The following is a 16,435-nucleotide window of genomic DNA, read 5'->3' on the forward strand; positions in this document are numbered from 1 at the left end:
GAGAAGTGAATCTGAGGTGATATTCAGGAAGATAGATGGCAGGGGAGGGGGCCTCCGTTGGCCGCTTCTGGCAAGTGATAGAGCCACGGAGCACAAAATCGGAACTTTTAGAAGTCTGCTCGGCAAGATGGCGGAGGAGTAGGAGAACTGGATTTCGTCTCCTCTCAGGAATTCAGCTGGATAGGGATCAAACCATTCTGAACACCTACAAACTCAACAGGAGATCGAAGAAAAGAATAGCAACAACTCTCTCATCAGAAAAATGACACTTTCTGGAAGGTAGGACGTGCGGAGAAGTGAATCCGAGGCGATATTCGGGAGGATAGACGGCGGGGGAGGGGCCTCCGTCAGCCGCTTCTGGCAAGTGATAGAGCCGCGGAGAACAAAATCGGAACTTTTAGAAGTCTGCTCCACTGAGGGACGTTGCTCCAGTGGCTAAGTGGGGGGTGGACCCTCATGGCGACAGTGTGGTCTCAGGACCCTTGGGGTCACAGGAAGACTGGGGGTTCCTGAATGCAGCAGAGCTCCCAGGTATCGGAGCGGGGAAGCCGGCTGCAGAGATGGAGCTGAGGAGTGGGCTCTCAGCTCGGGGTTGCCATAAACCGTGATCTGCGGCACAGTCGGGCCACTGCTCCTCCAGCAGGGACCCAACTAGCGGCAGATCCGGGGAGACTCACCTTCCTCCCCCAGGAGGAGCGGCGCAGGAGTGCACCGCAGGGATCTACTGGGTTTGGAGACTCCACAGGGGGTCGGGTGCCAGAGATAGAAACGCTCGGTCACAGGCCGGGTGAGCACGGAGTGTGGCTGGAGACCGGGGAGATGGGAGTGACTGACTGCTTTTCTCTGGGGGTGCACTGAGGAGTGGGGCCCTGAGTTCTCGGCTCCTCCAGAGCAGAGATTGGGAGGGCGCCATTTTCACTCTCGGCCTCCAAAGCTGTACGGAAAGCTTGCAGGGAACAAAAGCTCCCGAGAGCAAACCCGAGCAGATTACTTAGCCCGGACCGGCAAGGGCGGGGCAATTCCGCCTCCGGCAAAGACATTTGGGAACCACGGCCACAGGCCCCTCCCCCAGAAGATCAGCAAGAACAGCCAGCCAAGACCAATTTACTGATCGATGAGAACAGCAGAACTCCAGAGCTAGGGGAATACTGCACATAGAATTCATGGCTTTTTTACCATGATTCTTTAGTCTTTCAAAGTTAATTTTTTTTAACTGTCTTTTCTTTTTTTTTTTTGAATTTTTCTTTTTCCACCATCTTATCAATCCCTTTTTAAAAAAATCTTTTTTATTTTTCATTTTTAGAGTCATATTCTATCCCTTCATAGTAGTTAACCTTATTTTTGTTATATATATGTAAGTTGTTCTCTCTTTAAAATTTTGGGATACAGTTTCTTCTAACAGACCAAAATATACCCTAAATCTCTAGTGTATGGCTTTGTTCTAGTCTCCTGCCTGATCACATTCTCCCCCCCTTTTTTTATTTTTAAATCCTCTTCTTTCTTTTTTCAACCAACTTCTTATCAATTCCTTTTATAAAATCTTCTTTAATTTTCATCTTTACAAGTCATATTCCATCCCTTCATCATATTTACCCTTATTTTTGTACGTATGTAAGTTTTTCTTTCTTTAAAATTTTGGGAGGCACTTTCTTCTAACAGACCAAAATACGCCCAAAATCTAGTGTGTGGCACTGATCTATGCACCAGCCTGATCATATTTGATCATATTCTGGTTTTTTTTTTGTTTGTATCTTTTTCTTTTTTCTTTCCCTTTCTTTCCCCCCGGTCTCTTCTGATTTGTTTAGTGTATATTTTTCTGGGGTCGTTGTTACCCTGTTAGCATTTTGTTCTCTCATTCATCTATTCTCCTCTGGACAAAGTGACAAGATGGAAAAAATCACCTCAACAAAAAGAACAAGAGGCAGTACCGACTGCCAGGGACCTAATCAATACGGACATTAGTAAGATGTTGGAACAAGAGTTCAGAATGATGATTTTAAAGATACTAGCTGGGCTTGAAAAAAGCATGGAAGATATTAGAGAAACCCTTTCTGGAGAAATAAGGAACTAAAATCTAACCAGGTCGAAATCAAAAAGGCTATTAATGAAGTGCAATAAAAAATGGAGGCTTATGTAATGTACGGGGATTAACATAAGAATAAAAAAAAATGGAGGCTCTAACTGACGGATAAATGAGGCAGAAGAGAGAATTAGTGATACAGAAGACCAAATGATGGAAAATAAAGAAGCTGACAAAAAGAGAGATAAACAACTACTGGATCACGAGGGCAGAATTCGAGAGATAAGTGATACCATAAGACAAAACAATATTAGAATAATTGGGATCCCAGAAGAAGAAGAAAAAGAAAGAGAGGGGCAGAAGGTATATTGGAACAAATTATAGCAGATAACTTCCCTAATTTGGGGAAGGAAACAGGCATCAAAATCCAGGAGGCACTGAGAACCCCCCTCAAAATCAGTAAAAACAGGTTCAACACCCCGACATCTAATAGTAAAACTTACGAGTCTCAGAGACAAAGAGAAAATCCTGAAAGCAGCTCGGGAGAAGAGATCTGTAACCTACAATGGTAGAAACATTAGATTGACAAAAGACCTATCCACAGAGACCTGGCAGGCCAGAAAGGACTGGCGGGATATATTCAGAGCACTAAATGAGAAAAATATGCAGCCAAGAATACTATATCCAGCTAGGCTGTCATTGAAAATAGAAGGAGAGATAAAAAGCTTCCAGGACAAACAAAACCTAAAGGAATTTGCAAACACAAAACCAGCCCTACAAGAAATCTTGAAAGGGGTCCTCTAAGCAAAGAGAGAGCCTAAAAGCAACACAGACCAGAAAGGATCACAGACAATATACAGTAACAGTCACCTTACAGGCAATACAATGGCACTAAATTCCTATCTTTCAATAGTTACCCTGAATGTAAATGGGCTAAATGCCCCAATCAAAAGACACAGGCTATCAGACTGGATTAAAAACCAAGACCCATCGATATGCTGCCTGCAAGAGACTCATTTTAGACCCAAAGACACCCCCAGATTGAAAGTGAGGGGGTGGAAAACCATTTACCATGCTAATGGACACCAAAAGAAAGCTGGGGTGGTAATCCTTATATCAGACAAATTAGATTTTAAACCAAAGACTGTAATAAGAGATGAGGAAGGACACTATATCCCACTTAAAGGGCCTATCCAACAAGAAGATCTAACAATTGTAAATATCTATGCCCCTAACATGGGAGCAGCCAATTATATAAGCCAGTTAATAACCAAAGCCAAGAAACACATCAACAACATTACAATAATAGTGGGGGCCTTTAACACAACCCTCACTGAAATGGACAGATCATCTAAGCAAAAGATCAACAAGGAAATAAAGACCTTAAATGCCACACTGGACCAAATGGACTTCACAGATATATTCAGAACATTCCATCCCAAAGCAACAGAATACACATTCTTCTCTAGTGCCCATGGAACATTCTCCAGAATCGATCACATCCTAGGCCACAAATCAGGTCTCAACTGGTACCAAAAGATTCGGATCATTCCCTGCATATTTTTAGACCACAATGCTTTGAAACTAGAACTCAATCACAAGAGGAAAGTCGGAAAGAACTCAAATACATGGAGGCTAAAGAGCATCCTACTAAAGAATGAGTGGGTCAACCAGGAAATTAAAGAAGAATTAAAAAAATTCATGGAAACCAATGAAAATGAAAACACAACTGTTGAAAATCTTTGGGAGGCAGCAAAGGCAGTCCTAAGAGGAAAGTATATAGCAATACAAGCCTTTCTCAAGAAACAAGAAAGGTCTCAAATACACAACCTAACCCTACACCTAAAGGAGCTGGAGAAAGAACAGCAAATAAAGCCTAAACCCAGCAGGAGAAGAGAAATAATAAAGATCAGAGCAGAAATCAATGAAATAGAAACTAAAAGAACAGTAGAACAGATCAACGATACTAGGAGCTGGTTCTTTGAAAGAATTAACAAGATCGATAAACCCCTGGCCAGACTTATCAAAAAGAAAAGAGAAATGACCCAAATCAACAAAATCATGAAAGAAAGAGGAGAAATCACAACCAACACCAAAGAAATACAAACAATTATAAGAACATATTATGAGCAACTATATGCCAACAAATTAGATAATCTGGAAGAAATAGATGCATTCCTAGAGATGTATAAACTACCAAAACTGAACCAGGAAGAAATAGAAAACCTGAACAGACCTATAACCTCTAAGGAAATTGAAGCAGTCATCAAAAATCTCCCAACAAACAAAAGCCCAGGGCCAGATGGCTTCCCAGGGGAATTCTACCAAACATTTAAAGAAGAATTAATACCTATTCTTCTGAAACTGTTCCAAAAAATAGAAATGGAAGGAAAACTCCCAAATTCGTTTTATGAGGCCAGCATTACCTTGATCCCCAAACCAAAGACCCCATCAAAAAGGAGAATTACAGACCAATATCCCTGATGAACATGGATGCAAAAATTCTCACCAAAATACTAACCAATAGGATCCAACAGTACATTAAAAGGATTATTCACCACAACCAAGTGGGATTTATCCCTGGGCTGCAAGGTTGGTTCAACATCTGCAAATCAATCAATGTGATACAATACATTAAAAAAAGAAATAACAAGAACCATATGATCCTCTCAATAGATGCAGAAAAAGCTTTTGACAAAGTACAGCATCCTTTCTTGATCAAAACTCTTCAGAGTATAGGCATAGAGGGTACATACCTCAATATCATAAAAGCCATCTATGAAAAACCCACAGCGAATATCATTCTCAATGGGCAAAAACTGAGAGCTTTCCCCCTAAGGTCAGGAACGCGGCAGGGATGTCCACTATCACCACTGCTATTCAACGTAGTATTAGAAGTCCTAGCCACAGCAATCAGACAACAAAAAGAAATCAAAGGCATCTGAATTGGCAAAGAAGAAGTCAAACTCTCACTCTTTGCAGATGATATGATACTTTATGTGGAAAACCCAAAAGACTCCACCCCAAAACTGCTAGAGCGCATACAGGAATTCAGTAAACTGGCAGGATATAAAATCAATGCACAGAAATCAGTGGCATTCCTATACACCAACAACAACACAGAAGACAGAGAAATTAAGGAGTCGATCCCATTTACAATTGCACCCAAAACCATAAGATACCTAGGAATAAATCTAACCAAAGAGGCAAAGGATCTGTACTCAGAAAACTATAAAAGACTCACGAAAGAAATGGAGGAAGACACAAAGAAATGGAAAAATGTTCCATGCTCATGGATTGGAAGAACAAATATTGTGAAGATGTCAATGCTACCTAGAGCAATCTACACATTCAATGCAATCCCCATCAAAATACCATCTACTTTTTTCAGAGAAATGGAACAAATAATCCTAAAATTTGTATGGAACCAGAAAAGACCCCGCATAGCCACAGGAATGTTGAAAAAGCAAAGCAAAGCTGGCGGCATCACAATTCCGGACTTCCAGCTCTATTACAAAGCTGTCATCATCAAGACAGTATGGTACTGGCACAAAAACAGACACATAGATCAATGGAACAGAATAGAGAGCCCAGAAATGGACCCTCAACTCTATGGTCAACTAATCTTCGACAAAGCAGGAAAGAATGTCCAATGGAAAAAAGTCTCTTCAACAAATGGTGTTGGGAAAATTGGATAGCCACATGCAGAAGAATGAAACTGGACCATTTCCTTACACCACACACAAAAATAGACTCCAAATGGTTGAAAGACCTAAATGTGAGACAGGGGTCCATCAAAATCCTAAAGGAGAACATGGGCAGCAACCTCTTCGACCTCAGCCGCAGCAACTTCTTCCTAGAAACATCGCCAAAGGCGAGGGAAGCAAGGGCCAAAATGAACTATTGGGACTTCATCAAGATAAAAAGCTTTTGCACGGCAAAAGAAACAGTCAACAAAACCACAAGACAACCGACAGAATGGGAGAAGATATTTGCAAATGACATATCAGATAAAGGGCTAGTATCCAAAATCTATAAAGAACTTATCAAACTCAACACCCAAAGAAAAAAGAATCCAATCAAGAAATGGGCAGAAGACATGAACAGACATTTTTCCAAAGAAGACATCCAAATGGCCAACAGACACATGGAAAAGTACTCAACATCGCTCGGCATCAGGGAAATCCAAATCAAAACCTCAGTGAGATACCACCTCACACCAGTCAGAATGGCTAAAATTAACAAGTCAGGAAATGACAGATGTTGGCGGGGATACGGAGAAAGGGGAACCCTCCTACACTGTTGGTGGGAATGCAAGCTGGTGCAGCCACTCTGGAAAGCAGTATGGAGGTTCTTCAAAAAGTTGAAAATAGAGCTACCATATGACCCAGCAATTGCACTACTGGGTATTTACCCCAAAGATACAAATGTAGGGATCCGAAGGGGTACATGCACCCCGATGTTTATGGCAGCAATGTCCACAATAGCCAGACTATGGAAAGAGCCAAGATGTCCATCGACAGATTGATGGATAAAGAAGGTGTGGTATATATATACAATGGAATATTATGCAGCCATCAAAAGGAATGAGATCTTGCCATTTGCAACAACATGGATGGAACTGGAGGGTATTATGCTGAGCGAAATAAGTCAATCAGAGAAAGACATGTATCATATGACCTCACTGATATGAGGAATTCTTAATCTCAGGAAACAAACTGAGGGTTGCTGGAGTGGGGGGTGGGGTGGGAGGGATGGGGTGCCTGGGTGATAGACATTGGGGAGGGTATGTGCTATGGTGAACGCTGTGAATTGTGTAAGACTGTTGAATCACAGACCTGTACCTCTGAAACAAATAATGCATTATATGTTAAAAAAAAAAAGATTGCAGGAAGGGAAAAATGAAGGGGGAAAATCGGGAGCAGGAGACGAACCATGAGAGACGATGGACTCGGAGAAACAAACTGAGGGTTCTAGCGGGGAGGGGGTTGGGAGGATGTGTTAGCCTGGTGGTGGGTATCAAAGAGGGCACATTCTGCGTGGAGCACTGGGTGTTATACGCAAACAATGAATCATGGAACACTACATCAGAAACTAATGATGTAATGTATGGTGATTAACATAATAAAAATAAATAAATAAATAAAAAGAACCTTGAGAGAGGAGAGTAGATAAAACTCAGGGTAAAGACCCGATTTCATGGATCCCAGATGAGTGACCTGTTGACCACTGGCCTCTATGTCCAGTACTTGGCAATCAGAGAATAATGTGTCTAAGTGCTAAATTGTGTTATTCTAAGGAGTGGTTCTTAAATCCTACTGCACATTAGGATATTCCAGAGGTTATGTAAAAAATGCCCCATGGGGTGAAAGTAAGGGATCTATATTTTCAAAAGGCTCTCCAAGTGAGTCTGATGGACACAGATGTGCCACAAGCACTTTATAAGGAAAGTAACTATTAAGGGCAATAGAGCGGGAACCTCTAATCATTTTTATATCCACCACCTGGAGCTTAGAAGCTGCTCAGTTATTCTTTGTTGAATGAATGTCTAGAGGCAGGGTGAATGAATGAATGAACAACTGGGTTAATAAATCAGGGGGCTTTGTCAATTGCATCCCGTCTTGCTAACTTGGTTAGAAAGTTTGGGATTTATAGAGTAGCCTAGCTCAGCCCAAACTGTGAGTTCTGCCTTTGAAGTCTCAATTTGATTAAAACACATTTAGCAAGGAACAATAGCTTTCTGAAATGCCAGGGATTATGCAGCTCGGAGGAGCTCTGTGGGGAGCAAGCAATTCCGGCAACTGGGATGGGTCTTTGTGAACCTGGAGAGGCTGTTCTGTGAGCCTGTATCGGGGCCAAACATCTGACTCCTCTTAATTACATTCTGCCCTTGTTTCGTTCCTTCTCATCTCTGGCTTCTTGGTCCTGAGTTTTCCCCAGACTGCCAGAGCTGAATGTTCCATGGTGCCAGGGCCTGGGGCATGGACAAGTCTCCTTCTCCATGGAAAAATGGGTCACTTGCTCTCTCACCCTTAACCTCTGTTGCCACGTTATTCTGCCCAGTGTCACCTGTAGGGGACCGATGCTGTTTCTTCAGCGAAAGAGGAATGAACACTGAATCTGGATTCTGACCAATCTACATTTCATTCACTGCTTTGACCCTTTCCAGGTAGACACGGAGAGATGTCTACGAGGGTTATAGCAAAGGAGAAGCAATACCACATCGTGGTTAAAAGCAAAGGCCCTGTGGCCCGTGTGCCCTCGTCCCAATCTAATCTCAGATCTGCCCCTTAGGAGCTTGGACACATTACTTAACCTGCCTGTGACTTGGTTTCTTCATCTGCACACACGGGTTAGTGATCATAACTCATGCCATGTAACTGTTGTGAGGACTGAATGAAATTAATACATCAAAAGACAGGTTATTCTGTGACCCATAGTTATCCCTCTGTAAGTGTTACCTCTTATGAATGCCTATGACAATAACAGTCATAAGGGTGGCTGATCCATTTAGGGAAATGGAACCGGTCTCTCCCCCTCACACGGGGCCCTCAGATTCTCGACACATCCTCTCCCTCACCGCTCCCCCCAACCCCCAGCCGTATTTTGGCGTTTATCTCTTTAAACGGGCTGAGGCTGCTGGTTGCAGTGGGGTGCTGCTGAGTCATCCGAGGACACGGGGACCTATGTCACGAAGAACTAATGGCAAAGAAGCCAGCAGGAGACGGATGAAGAGGCCTCTGAGGCAGGAGTGAGTCAGCCGGTGGTCCGTGCCTCGCTCCAGCACGGAGCCAGGGGAGATGGGGCGGCCGCTGACTCTCAGACTTTTCCAGTTTCTGCTGCACCAGGGCGATTGGCTCCATGGAACGGATGCAGTGTGCTCTGTTGATCTCTAGATACCTGGGCTGAGTCCTGCCTGCCTGGTCACCTGCACCCGCCTCTCTCTGCATCTGCTCTCCTCGCCTCCTCTCTGCCTCCCTCCTCCTCCCTTCCCATCAGGCTTGCCCCCTCCTCTTCTCCTTTCCCACCTTCCCCTTCCTTTAGGAGAACTGCACAACCTAGACTTTCAAGTCTTCTCTGCCCTTCTTGTCTCCCTCCAGACAGCCTAAGACCAGAAGCCATCACACTTTGAAGGGCCAGATTGCGACACTTCGGGGGCTGTCGTGGCAACTTGAGACTCCGCCCGTGCAGGAGGAGAGTGGCCACGGGCGGTTCCTGAGTGGATGGAGGTGGATGTGTTTATTAAGCTTTATTTTCAAAACCAGGCAGTGGTTGGAGCCCACGCCAGGGCCATACTTTGCCAGACCTGGAGGAAAACACTGGTTTTCCTGTTTACCTGCTTGACACAGAGACCACAAACTTGGCAACAATTTACGATCCATTTCAATGCTAAAAGCCAGGAACTGTATAATCTTGCTGGTTATATCCGTCCCAGAAAATCGTGTCACAAAGAAAATGCAAAACGGATATCTGACCACAAGAGCACGTAGAGTAAACAATGGAAGAATCCCTCCTTGTTTGCCCATTCATCAGTGAGTTCCCTGTGAACATCTACTGTGTGCCAAGCTCAGGAGGGAGTCCTAAGGGAGACAAAAGGGCAACAAGAATGGGCCTGATTGTGTCTGCCCTCCAGGGGAGGGCAGAGGCCCTCTGCCGGCAGGGGAGGCCGGCAGGCCTCTAACACATGCTCAACACTGGGCTATTCTCTTTCTGTTCATTTTCACATTTACTCCCCAAACAACTCCAATGTAGAGACAAGAAAACTGGAATTCAGAGAAATTAATTTGCCTGAGATCATGCTGCTAATAGGCTGTAGAAACTTCTGTCATTCCCTGTCACTGGTCTTGCTTTGCTAAAGGCCACAAGAACACTAAGCACGGAGCTAAAAGGGTTCACAGTTTATAAATATATCTAGTATCGAGCTGCGGTCTTTAAGGAAATCTTAAAGGGGGACACGTAGACTGAAGGATAGGTCAGATACCAAATCAGGAAATGGGTTTAGGAGAGAGAAGAAGGGATTTCATTTTTTTTTTTTTTAAGAGAGAGAGAGAATCTTTTTTTTTTTTTTTTTTTAAGATTTTATTTATTTATTTGACAGAGAGAGAGATAGCAAGAGCAGGAACACAAGCAGGGGGAGCGGGAGAGGGAGAAGCAGGCTTCCTGCTGAGCAGGGAGCCCGATGTGGGACTCGATCCCAGGACCCTGGGATCATGACCTGAACTGAAGGCAGACGCTTAACGACTGAGCCACCCAGGTACCCGAGAGAGAGAGAATCTTAAGCAGACTCCATGCCTAGCACAGAGCCTGATGTGGGGCTCGATCTCACGACCCTGAGATCATGACCTGAGTTGAAACCAAGAGTTACACTCTTAACCGACTGAGCCACCCAGGTGCCCAGGATTTTCATTTTTAAAGGGAGTTGCATGGAAGATTCTATGCTTCTCTGAGAAAACTTCAAATGGTGGAATTGCAGACACAGTATAAAGTTGAATGAGGAAAACATTTAGGAGCCCCCCCCCCCCCCCCCTGATCTCCTCAACCAACACCGCCATACATTCCTAAGCCAGCCTAAGAAGACAGGCTGTGAAGGCCACTGACGAAAGAGCCCATCCTCGGAGTGGAGGTACGAGTGGTCATCACCACCCAGGCTGTGGGGTGTCCAGCTCTCCCCAAGACTCAGACATTAGCCCAAAGATATTAAGCGGAGAAGCTGGACTAAGGCAGTGAGGATATTAGCAACCCATCCAGTGGCTCAGAGCAATTTATGAGAACCCTAATTAGATACACAAAGAGCTTCTGTAATCACACACTCTCTACTCTGGCTGGCAGCATGGGGTCCCTCACCACCCCAAGCCATCCTACACGCTCCAGTGAGAGAGAAGCCAGCAAACAAAGCAATCAGGAACTGTTAACCCTGACCCACTTGGAAGCAGGGAGTGGGCTTCTCCATGGACTCCCCTCCAGCACTCCCCACTCCAAGATCGGTGAGCATTAGCATTGTTATCCTGGAGTGGTGCTTTCCAAAGCTCTAGAGTCTATGCAGCAAGTTGCCTTATTAATATAAGAGCAGAGCGTGCGGTCCCTTCCAATTTGTTATCAATCTGGATGAGTCTTTAAAACGATTGCATGCAAAGTTGCAGTACAAAGGGACAAAGGGGCCCCAATGTACCTATCCATCTGAAATGATACATATGGTATCTTTCAAAGATTTCACATATGATATCTATCATATATGCCCAAATGGGATATAACAGGGGTCACTAACTAGCTTTAAACTGGGCGAGTCCCAGCAAGATGGGTTGAGTTACTCACCCTATTCATACAATATTAACACAAGAGATACAGGTCTCATATCTCTCAAACATTTCACATGATAGCCATCATATATATGTAAATATGATATAATTGCAGTGCAATATAGCATACCAATAAGTTATAAAGATATATGATAAATACATATATTTGATTTGATCTGTTCAGTGAATTCAGATGAGCTACCACGGACAAGTACTGTATTTCTGGGTTTAAAAATAAACCAACAACCATGAAAACTGAGCAAAGTACAAAGAGGAAGATTAAATGCTTCTCAATGCTTGAGCCTATTATTTATAGCTAAGGTGATCTGGCCACTAGCAACCAAGATTTTTCCTTGGACCACGGTTTAATGAAAAGACGATCAGAACCAGAGTTACATGAACTATAAAAATCCATTCAGGGTGTTGTCCGTAGACTGGCAGCATCAGCATCACCTGGAGCTTGTTAGAAATGCAGAATCTCAGGCTCCCCATCCCCAGACCGACTGAAACAGTCTGCCGGTTGACAAGATCCCCAGGTGATTCCTGTTTACACTGAAGTTTAAAAGTTCTGCTGTAGCTCACTAAACCCAATGGAGCCTCATTTTCCTGCTCTGCAACATGAAATACTAAGATGTACCCCAGAATACTGTACGAAGTATTGCTAAGAATATTTGTGAGTTACTTGGCACCACACTGGGCCATTGAGTATGGGCTCAAAAACAGTGGTTTCCTTCCTTACCCTCAGCATCACTTGCTGCTGAATAATATTATACAACCTTGTTCTCAATATCTTCTTGCTGGCCTCTGTACACCCAAAGGGCTTTAGCCTCTATGATCTTCCTTCTGTCTCTTCAAATCCTAGGATCACATTTAAAAAAACTACAAAATCCATGAGATTGATGGGACCTAACAGAGCTCCCATTTAACCTCTCCTTTGAAGCCAGAAATGCCATTTTTTAAGTCCCAGACTGACTCATTCTTTATATTCTTCATCAGTGTCACCTCTTAGGTGCCACGGAGATATCAGGTACTCAATAGATCCTTGCTGGTTGCTGGATGAATGAATGCATGACACTGTGAACTCTGGCCCATTCTATTCTTCACTGAACTCTTACTAGACTCGTTTTCCTTATGACTTACTCTGCCTTTTCATCTTCCCATTAAAAAACCCTATATCCCATATTCTTCCTTGACTCTTCTCTCACCTATCCAAGATACCTAAGAATATACTCATATGTATGTATGAATTCATATATATGAATTATTATAAATGTTTATATTTTGAGATGAGATATTTTAAGTTTATTCATTGCCAACCAACAGGACTGTAAGTTCCTTGAAGGAGAGAAGAAAAAGACCATGACATCCCCCTCTTGGAACATCAGTGCCTAGGAAAGTATGTTTCTCAGTAAAGGTTGGATACTGATGTTCAATGCTGAAAAGTACCCATGAATGTTGTGACTGAAGTACTGAGAACCGAAGATCCCCACGGTGCACTACACTATCTCAGAAAGGACACAAAGGTTAGACAGGAAAAGGAAGGTAAGGTCTTATTGGGATCCTGTGTACCCCTTAAGGGAAATCACCAGTCCTTTTCCTAGGGAAATGCCTGGCAGGCTTCATGTAAGAGGTTCCCTCAATAACCAAACACTCCACTCAAAGGTTATATTTACACAGCTCATTAGGAAAATTTTTTATACTTTTGACACTCATTAGACTCGTAATCGTCCACCGAAGCTACTCTATAACAAGAGATAAACACTCCATTCTAGAGGATGAATAATAATTAGGTACTGCTTAGCACTGTGCTCTTTACAGGTCTAATTTTAGAGCATAATTAATCTTGCTGAAGCTGCATAAGATAAGTGAAATATTTATGCAGCTGTGTTAATTCATGTATTTACTCCTAGAGAGACATTCCGAATTGGACATGGCTTTCCGGGAAGATTATCTTAAGACGCCCCCTGGAGCAATGTCATTCTCTCTTCCATGTCTTTGCTTCCAGATGGTCTCTAAAGATGAAGCTGAGAAGACACGTTTCCCAATCCCAACAGTCTGACCAGGAAAGCAATGAGTGAGGACTGAAAATATGTGTAAGAATCTAGATGCCCTGCTAGTAACAAGGAACACACTTCTGGCCTCTCTGGGGCCTTTACTTTGTATTTTTTTATTTGCCAGAAAGAGGACATTTTCTGTGCAGCACCATAAAGGTTGTTTCCATGATACTGTTATCACCAATACAACACTAAATAGGCTGTACTGAATACTGGAGTTGTCGATGGACAACAATGAGGAGGAGGTTTAGGTGGAGAATGGTAATGATGAGGATGGTGGTGATGATGATCGTGCTGGTGATAAAATGATGTTGGTGTTGGTGATAGTGGTGATGATGGTGATGATTATGAGGGTGATGATGATGGTGATGATGATGGTGGTGGTGGTAATAATGATGTGATGATAGTGATGATATGATGGTGATGATGACGGTGGTGGTAATGGTGACAATGGTGATGATATGATGATGAAGATGATGATGGTGGTGATGACGATGGTGGTGGTGATGGTGCTGGTGATGATGATATAATGATAATGATGGTGATGGTCATGATAATGATGATGGAGATGATGGTAATAGCTAGCATTTATTGAACCATTTCTATTTTCAGGTGCTTTAGCTAAGCTCTTTACACATATCCTCTCATTTCATCCTGACATCAACTTTATCAGGTAAATATTTCTGCATGCATTCATTCACAGATGGGTAAACAGAGGCTAAGAAAGATGACCCCCTTCATAGAAGTATTTGTCAGTGGGACAATGGATTTAGTTCAGATATGCACTAAATTACTCCTTCCTAAAGGATCTATAAATCTCAAGCATCTAATTAGCCATCTTCGATAGACAACCTAGTGAATTGAATGAAGCAGTTTTACATAATTGACCCACTTCCAGAGCGAGGCCCCTGCAGTAGAAACTCTGCCACTTACTAGCTAGCTCTCTGTGCTTCCGTTTCCTCCTCTGTAAAATGTGTAGAAGCAACACTGAACTTCCTAAGGTTATTATGACTATTAACCCAGGTGATGTCAGCAGTGTGGTGACTGGCATATGTTGCTGTTCCAGAACAGATCCTGTCAGAGTAACAGCAAGGACTAACAGGAGTAGAGTTTGAACTCACTTATTTGACAGCTACCCATCATATTTAAAAGTGTCCTGTCAAGTGAAATACACCTCGACACCCACTGTTCATCCGTGCATGTGTTTGTTCACTCAGTCCTTCACGGGCCAGTTATCAGGTCAGGGCAAGTTCAGGATTTTGTGGTATTTACTGATGGAAACAAGGCTCATTTGTTGAATAGTTCACCCTGTGTAGGGAGACTTGGGCGACCAGGCTGTCAGGTGGAGGAAATGGTCCCAGTTCTTCACCCCTGTGTCCACACCCCTTGTCCTGTAACTCCAAACTCCCCCCCCCCTTAAAAGGCAGAGTGTACCTCTGATCTCTTTACTTTGGGCTTGGCCATCAAATTTGCTTAGACAGAAGGGTGTTCGTAGATGTGACCATGGCGAAGCAGAGACTTGAAATGCACATGTACAGTTGGGTATCTCCTCTGTGCCTGTGACACAGCCAAGAAAAGAGCTTCTCCCAGGCGGCTCCTGCCCTTTCGGCCAGAGTCCCAGAATAAACGCATGCAGAGCAGACAGCACATTTGATCCATGGGTACACCGCAGGGCCCAGAGCCACCAAGGCCACCACAGCCTGAGACAGAGCTCCTCCACTCAACCTGCACTCCCACGAGCAAAATAAAGGCCTGGTGGGGTATGCCTCTTAGATTTCACAGCCAGAGCTGACCGACACAGCCACAAGTCACTATTACACAACAGAGAACATGGCTCATGATCCCAAGAAGGTACAAATGCCCTATGGGGAATTCAGAGGATCAGATGTTCTTATTTGGGAGTTAAATATAAAACACATTTAGATGTTCTGATGGCACTCTGAGAATCCAGGGCTTAATTCCGGGAGCAGAGAAAGGAGGAGAAGTTGCAAGGAAATATGCACCTTGTTCAAAATCATACCACACTGCGCATGAATGTCTGTGCATTTCAGTGTTGTATTTGACCGCACTGGTTGCCGGATTCTCCTCTCCCAGCTCCAAGGAGGTACGGCATATTCTGCAACCATCTCTGAACACGGCCTCCAGCTGTCCTTGGATGCAGCTGCTGCCCTGGGCCCCAGCTTACTCAGGTTCTCAGGGTTAACCTGCCATTTGAGCCAGGACAGGATCCTAAAAAACTCCAGCCAGTGAGATCACCAACTAGGAAGTAGAGGGCAGACTGAAGGCAATGATGCTGGAGACACAGCCCAATCACCTACAGAGGTCCATAAACGCCACGGTCCCAAGAGAGTGTAAGACCCATGGGGGTGGAAACTGTCTTTTGGCAGGAGAAGCAGATAGACTGTAGTGGAAACCCATGGGATTTCTGCTCACATTCCTTTTCTAGAGATTGCCTCTCCCTCACTCCTCCATAGGATAAAATCAGGAGCCTCTGTGTTGGTACAATGTAACCCCACCACTTACGCACTCCTGATGGGTCCAGGAAAGAGTCTTTGGTTCAAAATGCATCAAGAATCCTTCCTCTGGAATATGAAATTTAGAATTGAGAGAACAGAGTTTAGGACTGGAGCCTAGTCATTTAACGTCATGGTTTCTTTACCCCAGGGCTACTAACATTTGGGGTCAGGTAATTCCGTGTTTTGAGATGAGGGGGCCATCCTGGGCATTGTAAGGTGTCTGCCAGCATCCTTGACCTCTCCCCACTAGATGCCAGTAGCAAACGGCCTCCCAACCATGACAATCAAAGATGTCTCCAGATATAGCCAAGTGCCCCTCGGGGGGCAAAACTGCCCTGATTGAGAACTGCTACTCTAGGACAGGACCTATGAAGTCCTGCTATCAAGGCCTGAGGACTGCTCTGGTTCCTGCTTTTTTTCCCCTAAACCTATTTGCTCAACTCCTTCCTCAATTCACTGAGATAGACACTTCTGCATCCTTAAAATAAGTTTCTTTGGAAAATTTTGTTGTCTAAAATTGGTTCCCATTATAAGCAACCTAGAAAACTA

The 16,435-nt window shown here is 43.7% G+C and overlaps 1 protein-coding gene across 1 annotated transcript in view; it reads right to left on the bottom strand.

Annotated features, from left to right (window-relative positions):
• GRIN2A (glutamate ionotropic receptor NMDA type subunit 2A) overlaps positions 1–16,435 on the bottom strand; it is a 363,888-nt gene that overhangs the window by 22,287 nt on the left and 325,166 nt on the right. The gene's annotated exons all lie outside the window — the stretch shown is intronic.

The sequence above is a fragment of the Neomonachus schauinslandi genome, chromosome 5 (genome assembly GCF_002201575.2).
Source record: "Neomonachus schauinslandi chromosome 5, ASM220157v2, whole genome shotgun sequence".
Classification (NCBI taxonomy): domain Eukaryota; kingdom Metazoa; phylum Chordata; class Mammalia; order Carnivora; family Phocidae; genus Neomonachus; species Neomonachus schauinslandi.